The 8,326-nt window shown below is 40.1% G+C and overlaps 1 pseudogene; it reads right to left on the bottom strand.

Annotated features, from left to right (window-relative positions):
- Positions 1-4,833: 4,833 nt before the first annotated feature.
- Positions 4,834-6,216, bottom strand: LOC144282369 (eukaryotic initiation factor 4A-I pseudogene; annotated as a pseudogene).
- Positions 6,217-8,326: the final 2,110 nt, after the last annotated feature.

The following is an 8,326-nucleotide window of genomic DNA, read 5'->3' as shown; positions in this document are numbered from 1 at the left end:
GATACGATTATATGCAAGTGCAGCCAACAATTTGAGGGGAATTTGTGCAGATTTTGGGGCTTCCCACTCTGTCGCCCAACTTTTTGAAATATCTTTCCTTAATTTCTAACTATTCTGACAACGCCACACTCTGCCTTGCAAATCCTCAGTCCCATCCATCTGCTTCTTCCTGACTGAGCTCTATCCCTCATCTACTTTACAAGATGAGGAGTGCCCTCCAGGAAAAAGCTATTCAAATGTGGCTCTTGGGGTGCCTGGGTGGTTCAGTCAGTTAAGCATCTAACTCTTAATCTGGCTCTTATCATGATCTTAGGGTGGTGAGATTGAGCCCTGCATAGGGCTCAGCATTCAGCAGGGAGTCTGAGATTCCCTCTCTCCCTCTGTCCCTCCTCCCTGCACTCTACTATGCTCTCTTCTTCTAAAACAAATAAATAAATCTTTTAATAAATAAATAAATGTCTATCTTACATAGCTTTTTTCCCCTTTATTTTAAGGATCACATCCCCCTCAATTTCTGTATATTTTCTCCAGGGCTTCAAATAGTTATTTGAATTCTGATTTTTTTTAATTCTTTTTAATTTTTATTTATTTATGATAGTCATAGAGAGAGAAAGGGAGAGGCAGAGACATAGGCAGAGGGAGAAGCAGGCTCCATGCAGGGAGCCTGATGTGGGACTCGATCCTGGGTCTCCAGGATCACGCCCCGGGCCAAAGGCAGGCGCCAAACCGCTGCGCCACCCAGGGATCCCTGAATTCTGATTTTATAATTATTTACACTTCTTTTTAGTCCAAAGTTCAAAATTGTTATGACTAAATGATAGCTCAATGAATGCTACTCTGCTAATAACTAGAAGTTAATACCTCCTGTTATAAATAAATAAATAAATAAATAAATAAATAAATAAATAAATTTATTCTCTCGTCTTTCTAGGCAAAATTGAACTTTCCTGATAGGTGCATGTAATGATATAAGATATAATTAAAGTGAGAGCTAACTGCACTGTGGGCCTGCTAGCCACTGTTACAAGTGCTTTATCCGTTCCTGACTTATAGATGAGAAAGCTGAAGTGCAGAGAGGTGAAGAAACTTACTCTAGTTTATGTGGCTGGTCAATAGGAAAGCCAGGACTCCAGTCCACATGGCCCATTGTCATCATTGGCTATCTTAGCCACTGCATGGTGTTGCTATTTAAGTGTGGGTTGCCTTTCCTTGATGGAGACAGTTTAGAGGGGATTTAAGCTTGCAGCAGAGAAGGACTGAACTGAATAAACTTTATGTTTCTTTAAAATCAATGAATCCGTTTACTATAAAAATTATAATCTTCAATCAACCAAAAATATTTTCACATTAGAAAAATTATTTTCCTTCAGTCAGAAATCCAGAAAATGTACACACAAAATGGTATTTCCATGTATACTCAGCTCCCACAGAATTGTTTCTCTTTTCTCTACTTTAGAATCTGACTTACAGCACCTCGAGCAAACTATATATTGTGGTTTTTGCCTGAACTTCCTGCCGCAGTGCTGGTTATATATTGCGTTCATTTCTGAATGTGGTGTTGAGTTTGATAAACCAACTTACTTCAAGCAATTCAAATCAACAACCTTTCAAGTTTTGAAAAAACAGCCATTTTGGTTTGTTTTTCCATGCCACCCCAAACACATTTGGAAAGTAATTTTAACCAGTAAAATTTCTCTAAGAGTAAAAGCCACATTTAGGTTTTTTTTCTGAAACTGTTTCTAAAATCAATAAAAATATCCCTTTTCCTGATACCTGTCCCATGCTACATGCCTCCCACATTGTTTTAAGCTGATTTATCGGAAGTGGATATTGTTTTGCAAAAAAACAAACAAGCAAAATAAATGAAAAATTCTTGAAAAAAATTCTGCAAAATACAACCCCTTGGAAGTCTATGATCTTAAAGATGATCTATGAAATGGGCTGCATTTCACTTCAGGCTGCCCTTGAAGAAACAGTTCATTTAGAATATATTCTCATAAGGCCCCCGAGGAAAAAACTGTTCTCCAGAATTAGTACTGGGAGTACCAGTGCTTCTACATACATGGTCTGTTTTCACCTCACAACACCGTTGATCTTGTAGTGTGCTGCACTTGCTTGTCAACACACACTGCCGGAGAGCATGCCGCCCCATCTGTGGCTGGCCCCTAGTGACTGTAAAGGTTGTAATACCATCTTTTTTTTTTTTTTTTTTCAAGAAATTAATTCAACTCCTGTCTCCAGCATAAGGGAGATGACAGTTGGGTCCTACCTTTGTTTCCTTTGCCTCATTTTTCTTAGCTGGCTTTAACTAATATTAGCTTTGTATTGAATGCACACTTGTAAGCTCTCTTCCATCCTTTTTGAGCAGGTCTGACTATAACTGACTAAATTATCAGGATTTGATGACCATAGTTTTAAAAACAAGAACCACTGAACTGTAAATGAAAGTCGAGAGAGGCAGATGAAAACCTGAAAACAATGTCATGAGTTATATGAAAAGAGTTAATAGCCTGGACATCGAAAGATCTTGGAAATCAACAATAACAACAGCAACAAAATAGATGGACATACAGGTAAAGGTCTTGAATAGGCATGAAAATAGTAAAACATGTGATGAGCCCATGACAAATATAAGAACCATTCAACTTCAGTTGTGGTCAAAGAAACATGAATCAAAATTTAATGAGAAACTTCCATTAAAAATGGGGAAATAAATTCATTGGTTCCTTGAAATCCACCTACCTTGCTCCCTGACCTTGCTTGAGATAGGCAAATTTGCCTATCTGCCCAGTAAAATAGAGTGGGTCTGGTGTGAGCAAGGGCATGGTACGTGAAGGCACGAGGGGGCAGCACTAAAGACAGGTCCAAGGCAGAGGAGACACCAAGGCTGAATCTAGAATGAAGAGCTGGTATCATTAGATGTTATTCTTTTTTGAAGGAAGGGAATCGTGGCATTTTTTGTGGCTGCTCTCTGGCACATAGTGGGCACTTGATAAATGTTTTCTAACTGAAAAGAGTGAGAAAGGACATTCTTGCCAAAAAGCAAAGGCACAAAGTAATGAATAAAATCCATCAAATGAACAATGTGTGCTTGAACAAATGAGCTAAGTTTTTCAGGGAAATACTAGTCTATCTACGAAGGAAATTTAAATGACCAGCCTCCAAAGGACAAAATGAAGATTTGATATATTTTTTCCTTCCTATGGATCATTACCAAATACTTCACTATGAGGAAGTAGAGCTCTAGACAATACTTTTGGATCTAATGACATCCTGATTTTTCTAACCATCTCATCCAGACCACCAGGTCTAAACACTCCCAATTCAGGCATTTTCCCAACCAGTATGCTCTGGAAAGGTGTCTGTGCTGCACCTTAGGAAATATGGATAGTTGCCTCAAATCTCAATACTTTAAACTCTAAGATTGTGTTTTTCTGGCTATTAAGGAAGACAATTAGATATGCTGTAGGACATGTATTTAAATGTTAACATTGTTGAACAGCAGTGGATTTCTGGGTAACTTTTATTTTCTACTTTGTACCTTTTAATATTTCAAAAATTCTCAATATTAGTTCTGAAATGTTTTTGTAATGATGAGAAGTCAGTTCAAGTTATTCTTGTGACTTTTGCAGGGAATAATTAAATTAGGACAGTTGTGAAACTCATGGAAAATCTTCAAATTATTTAGAAATGTCCTGAGTTTTCTTTCACATTGTGGACAGTTTCAAGGGAGGGTTCAAGGTGATTTGCACTTTGGCAGAATGTGTTTTTTAGACCTGTTCTATTCTGTTATTAAATACAAAATGTATAAATGTTATTAAAAATACCAAACAGGACCAAAGGCAATTTATTAGCAATTAATTTTGTGTTATTTCCAAGGCTCCAGTTGAAAATGTCCTTGTTGTAATAAAATTCCTATGCCTCTTAACCCAGCATTTTAACTAATGAATTTAATTGTGAAGAAAACTGCTGTCACTAAAGCTTTCCTCTTAATCATGCCTCTATTTATGACCAAAAAAATATGTTGCTATGGAAATTTTAGTGTCAGACTTGCATCTCATAAAGCTCTACTGAAGTGTAAAGCAAAAATAGGAAACGAGTCTCAGTAAAGAAAAACTTCTTAATATATTTTTAAAAGCATTGAAATTATGGATAGTAGATGGATTTTACAAATGAACCTCATTTTGCATAACAAGTCATGTATAAAGTTCTGCATATATTCCAATTTTAGGAAAATCAAATAATTTAAAGTGTAACTAGGGAACTTACCGTTGACAGACACTGCTCAAGGAATCTGCCTCAATTTAATTAAGCATATATTGAGGCCCTACTATCTTAAGAAACAATATTTTCATAGATTGAATTTTCCAAAATGAGCATGTATATAACTTGACATTAGTTTCAAAATGATTTTTAGTTGTCATTAAAACCCTAAATTATAGAACCAGATGTGAACTACAGCTATATAATGAGACCAGAGTCACAACTCACATTTAATAGCTATTTACCCATAGGTGAGTCAATAACCACATAAAGCACGCTGGCCAACAAGATAAAGAAGGTAGACAATGTACTGGCTTTTAGCTTATGAAATACCTCGCATGTGCAAAAAGTGGAGACCAATATAACAAGACCCCAACTTAAAAAAGACAATTTTACAAGTACAAATGAAACTTCTTGCCTTCTTACTAGATCTCATTCCCCCTTCTTTATCCAAGAGGTGACTCCAAACCTGAATGTTGGGTTGCCCGTGAACCTGCACTGAGAAACATAGTACTTACTTACACAACTACAAATACTCTGTATTATGTCATTTTGCCTTTTATTTTTTTAAATTTTTTTTCCTTCTTTTGCCTCAAAAAGTGACATTTATTCAAAGAAAAAAATAGGAAAAAAAGTGACAAGATGTCCATCCCTTGGCTCCTTTTCCTCCCCCTTCCTGCTCTTCTTCTGCCCCCCAGACCGAGGCCCGGGTCAGACTAGGTAGTGGACCACCCTTCAGATGAGGTCAGCAACATTGAGGGGCATTTCCTCAATGGAGGTGTTGTAGAAGGTCTCGATGTCTCAAAGAGTCCTCTTGTCTTCTTCTGTCACCGTGTTAATAGCCACACCCTTACAGCTGAATCGTCCACCACGACCGATTCTGTGGATATAGTTTTCGCTGTTGGTAGGAAGGTCATAGTTGGTGACTAGAGACACCTGCTGCACCTCGATGCCTCTGACCAGCAAGTCAGTGGTAATCAGTGCTCTGCTAGAGCCCGAGCAGAACTCCCTCATGATAACATCTCGCTCCTTCTGGTCCATGTCTCCATGTATGGCAGACACGGTGAAGTCTTGGGTGTGCATCTTCTCGGTGAGCCAATCCACCTTCCTTCGGGTGTTGATGAAGATGACTGCCTGCGTGATGGTCAGAGTCTCGTACAAGTCACACAGCGTGTCCAGCTTCCACTCCTCTCGCTCCTCGTTGATGTAGAACTGGCGGATGCCCTCGAGGGTCAACTCCTCTTTCTTGACCAGAATCTGAATGGGGTCCTTCATGAACTTCTCGGTCACCTCAAGCACATCAGAAGGCATCGTGGCAGACAGCAAAACCACCTGGGTGTTGCTGTTGAGTTTTTGGAATGTGTCATAGATCTGCTCCTTGAATCCATGGCTTAACATCTCATCAGCTTCATCCAGTACAAACATCTTGATGTATTTGGGAGACAGGTATCTCCGGTTCAGCATGTCAAACACACGACCCGGGGTGCCCACGATGATATGGGGAGACTCCATCTGAAGCTTCTGCACCTCAGCATGTACGTTGGTCCCCCCAATGCAGGCATGGCAGGAAGCACCCATGTAATCTCCTAATGACTACCTTCTGTATCTGCTGAGCCAACTCCCTAGTGGGTGCCAGGACGAAGGCCTGTGTAGCCTTTAGATCCAATTCAATTTGTTGCAGAATTGATATGGCAAAGTGGCTGTTTTCCCAGTCCCAGATTGGGCTTGAGCGATCACATCATAACCCTTGATACAAGGAAGACTGGCTCGCTGCTGGATGGCAGAAGGCTTCTTGAAACCATAGGCATAGATGCCACAGAGAAGGGACTCAGAGAGGTTCATGTCATCAAAGCTGTCAACAATCTCATTCAGTTACTATCGATGACGCCTTTGAGCTCCATCCCATCAGGGCCATTGTCTCTGGATGGATCGGGAATCCTGACTCGCAGACATGATCCTTAGAAAACTCTTTTGCCTGTTTTAAAAACTTTTATATGAATGATGTGTTCATATGTTTTCTGCAACACTTCACTTTTCTCTTTTGCTCAACCTACTTTTGAAGTGCATCCAGATACATATGTCTCTTTAATTCATTTACAACTATTGTGCAGTAGTGTGTTACACATTCATTTCTTTTCCTTTCTTTCTTTCTTTCTTTCTTTCTTTCTTTCTTTCTTTCTTCTTTCTTTCTTCTTTCTTCTTTCTTTTTTTTTTAAAGAGACACAGAGAGAAGGAGAGAGAGAGAGACATAGGCAGAGGGAGAAGCAGGCTCCACACAGGGAGCCTGATGTGGGATTCAATCCCGGGACTCCAGGATCACACCCTGGGCCAAAGGCAGGGGCTAAACCGCTGAGCCCCCCAGGGATCCCTACACATTCATTTCTAATTCCTGTGTACTGTTGTGCTGTATGACTACACCGCTATTGATCTATTCTCCACCTGAGGAATACCAGGTAGATTTGGTTTTCTGTGTTTTTGTTTTTTTGCTATTGTAATCAAGGCATCAGTGAACATTTTTGCACGAATTTCCTTGGGTGTGTGGGCAAAGCTTCTTTGGGGGGATATACCGCCAACGTCTCAAGTGTGGGAAAACAAGAAAAGGCGGTTAAACAGTGGACTTCCTGGTCCACTGTATTCTTCCCTAATCCACAGTTAAGGGCTTGTCCAATCCTGTGCACACATAGGTAATTTTCAACTACTAAAATTTATGTTTCCATAGGTGGAAGATACCCTGGACGACATTATACATATTTCACCGTGGTTTCCAGACTTCATGGACAGCTTGTCCATTCCAAGATATGTTAACAAACAGTGAGGTACTCAGTCTCAAGCTAAATAAAACCCAAAGGAAGGGGGGCAGACTCACACACTTATGACACTTTACAGCTAAGGCTATCAGACTGCTTGTGAAAATACAACAACGCAAAACTCTGTGCTGAAGGGCACTATTAAGAGCCAAATGAGCAGGGCACCAGCAAGTACCCAAGGAGCCCCGGGACCTGGCTGCTCTGCCATTTGAATTAGGATGGAGAGATTTCATTTAAATGTGCAGAAGGAGAAGGAAGAGCAATACAGACTAGAGACAGAAACCAAGTTTCTAGCACTCTCCAGAAATGTGCCATTTTCCCCCTGCAATTCAATGAAGGAGAACAAGTCTGCTGGGATGGGCAATGTGTAAAGCGCCTACACGGGAAGTGAACCGAGACTACTGCATTTAAGCCTCTGAATAGCTGGCAGGTGGTCAATTTCTAAAGCAATTTCTTGGAGATTGATATGGAGAAAGATCTGGGAAGCTCTGGGATTTTATTACCCATCACTTAGCTGCTGGCACTGGCTCCTGTTCTCCGGCTCCTTGCGCGCCTCCCCTCTCTTTCGGCTTCCCTTTTCCCCCTTTCGGTTTGCGTCCTGTCACTCTCTGTTATAATTAAAATGGAAAACATTGCAGGTGTCTGCTATAAAGCATTTGCAGATATTGTATAGTACATGAAGAAATAAGCAGCTGCAAATTGTGTAATTTGGTCTTAAAAAAAAAAAAACAAAAAAAACAAAAAAAAAACACCCTGAAAGACATTCTGGAAATAAACACATCTTTCATCCTGGTAGGTTTGAATTTTCTTTTTGTTTGTACTTCAGCCCATTTGCTCATTATTTCCTCACCGCCTTGTATGGAAAGTTTCAGCTTTAACTAGTGAGTGCTCCTCTTTTAGAGGAGATGGGGGAATTTCTGGAATCATGGCTTAAAATGGGGCAAGTGTGTCTGTAGGGTGTGGTGCAGCCTTAGGCAGTGTTTCTCTCAGTCAAAACAATGCCTAAGAATAACAGCAGCTGTAAGTTACTAAAAGTGGAGAAAAAAATAAACGTGTTGAAATATTTATTATCTGTGATAGTTGGAAGGGATCCACCATCCCCAAAGGAAACCAGTATACTGGCATGGATGACAATGGGGACACCCCAGTCCCCACTCCCACAGCCTTGTTTCCTTGGGGGCATCCGTTCAGGTCTGCAAGTCATTTAAAAAAAAAAAAATCTGCTCCTAGGGTAGACAATAGGTGTTCCAGTTTTA

The sequence above is a fragment of the Canis aureus genome, chromosome 13 (assembly GCF_053574225.1).
Source record: "Canis aureus isolate CA01 chromosome 13, VMU_Caureus_v.1.0, whole genome shotgun sequence".
In the NCBI taxonomy this organism is placed as follows: Eukaryota; Metazoa; Chordata; class Mammalia; order Carnivora; family Canidae; genus Canis; species Canis aureus.
This window is presented reverse-complemented; position numbering and strand designations above follow the sequence as displayed.